General features: G+C 35.5%; 1 pseudogene; it reads left to right on the top strand.

The window, feature by feature from the left end:
* The window catches only part of LOC142791992 (large subunit ribosomal RNA), an 8,774-nt pseudogene that overhangs the window by 3,233 nt on the left and 3,041 nt on the right, over positions 1 to 2,500 (top strand).

Below are 2,500 nucleotides of genomic sequence, written 5' to 3'. Positions count from 1 at the left end.
CGCTCAACAACAAAATCATAGGGTTTCCGCTAAAGCATAAAGTTATAGCCAACAACAAAGACCCGAAGACAGCCATCATAATACACAAAGAAAATATAACCGCTTTCCCAATTATTATAGAACAAAAACTAATAGCAGTCAAGATAAATAAAGGTGAAAGAGAATTGGTAATTATTAACTGCTACTGTCCTCCGAATGAAAACGTCGAGCTGGCAATGTCAGCAATAGGAAACATTTTACAGAAATTTATAGACATTAACACGATAATAATGGGTGACTTCAACTCAAAACATCAAATTTGGGGAAGCACGGAGACGGATGAGAAAGGTGAAAAAGTATTAGAATTCACAGTATTACACAACCTGACATTATTAAATGCCAAAGAATCACCTCCGACATTTAAAACAAGTAGGGCGAGGGGTTGGATTGACCTCACCATATGTGACGCAAACCTAAACCAGGATATTAAAAGCTGGGAAGTACTTAAAACCTATAATCACAGCGATCACAGATACATTAAAGTTGTTATTAAAAATGAAGAACTTCCAGAGGAATATGGCCTAACGTTAAAAGGGCAAACAAAAGTCATGGAAAAGTTGCAAATTGATCCCTGGTTTGAGGAAGTCCAGGGGAAAATAAACACGAAGGAAAGTATTGAAGAAATAGTGAATACGCTACACGAGAAAATCGAGAAACTTAAGAAGGAATTCAGTAAAAAGAAAAAACCTTCTAAACAAAAACCGAATACTTGGTGGTCAAGAGACCTAGAAATTGAAAGGAAGAGAGTCAGAGCACTACGAAGGAGGTATCAAAAGGCGAAAGGGGATATCAGAGAACAATACAAAAAGGAATACTATAAAGAACATGACACGTATAACAACATGATAGAACAGGCTAAAAACAACAGTTGGAAAACTCTATGTACTAAGGCTACGAAAAATCCATTCATCCTACCGTATAAAATTGCACGAAATAAGATGAAAACCAAGGTTATGTTTAGAAGCATCACAAAAGAAAATGGAGAAGTCACAAAGACTCTTCAGGAAACAATAGAACACATTCTAGGAAATTTATACCCTAACTGCATGGAAAATGACGAGCCAGGACACAGTCAAATACAATCAAGCAACGACACAATAAACAATAACAAACAGGGAGGAAATTGGACATCGGGAGCAGAAATGAGAGAAAGAAATTTACCCAGTGATGACCTCCCATTTACAGAGATTGAAGTAACGCAGATAGTAAAAAATCTGAGGAAAGATGTAACCCCCGGACCAGACAACCTAAAAACTAACCTCATACAAGTGATGTATGAAAGGCATAAGACTTTCTTTGTCAATCTTTTTAATGCATGCTTAAAGCACGGACATTTTCCTCAAAGATGGAAAGAATCTAAAATTATATTGATTCCAAAAGGGAACGGAGAGGACAAATCCGAGGAAAACAAATATCGCCCAATAGCTATTAACTCGATTTTGGGAAAAATATTAGAAAAGCTCATAAAAGATAGAATCTATTATTTCTTGTTTAAAAATCACCATTTTAACAAAAAACAATTTGGATTTACCCATGGGACATCAACAACCACGGCATTGGAAGAAATAATCAAACGAATAAACCAAGCGAAAATTGATAAGCTAAACAGCATGCTAATAGCACTAGATATTAAAAACGCATTCAATTCTATAAAACCCGAAGTAGTTATTCAGAAATTAGAAGAATATAAGTGTCCCAACAACCTAATAAAACTGGCGGACAATATTCTACGGAACAGGAAAATAATCTATGAAACAGATGGAGTAAAAATTAAGAAAACACTAACTTCAGGTTCCCCACAGGGGTCACCTTTAAGCCCACTCTGTTGGAATATAACAATAGGCGACCTATTAGAAACTCAGCTTCAAGAAGGAGTACACATCCAAGCCTTTGCGGACGACGTGGTGTTACACATAAAGTTCCGCTCAAGAAAAGAGGTGGAGGAAAAAGCTACGAAGGCACTAACACTAATAAATCAGTGGGCACATCAAAAAGGAATAACCCTGAATAAGGAAAAATCGGAATATATGATAATCGGAAAGCAGTACATTAGCCATCAACCCCAAATAAAAATCGGACAGGATAAAATCAAAATGGTTAACGAAATGAAAATTCTAGGGGTGGTCTTGGACACAAAACTAACATTCCTCCCACATCTAAAATACTTAAAAAGAAAAGTAGACGAAGTCACGTATAATTTAAGTCGTACAATAAAAGACGACAAACATACAAATAGAAACACACTACAGTTAATATATAAAAGGGGTATAGAACGAATGGTTACATACGCCTCCCCAGCATGGTATAGCCGAAAAACCATTTTTATTAAAAAACTGAAATCAATCCAAAGATTACCTTTATTATTAATAACTAAATCATTCAAAACAACATCAAATCTTTCACTCAACATATTAGCAAACATTCCACCTCTCCATTTGACAATCGAAAAAGAAAACGAATT

Source organism: Rhipicephalus microplus, unplaced genomic scaffold (assembly GCF_043290135.1).
Source record: "Rhipicephalus microplus isolate Deutch F79 unplaced genomic scaffold, USDA_Rmic scaffold_200, whole genome shotgun sequence".
NCBI classification, from domain to species: Eukaryota; Metazoa; Arthropoda; class Arachnida; order Ixodida; family Ixodidae; genus Rhipicephalus; species Rhipicephalus microplus.
Note: the sequence above shows the minus strand (reverse complement) of the source record. Positions and strands in the feature narration are given on the sequence as shown.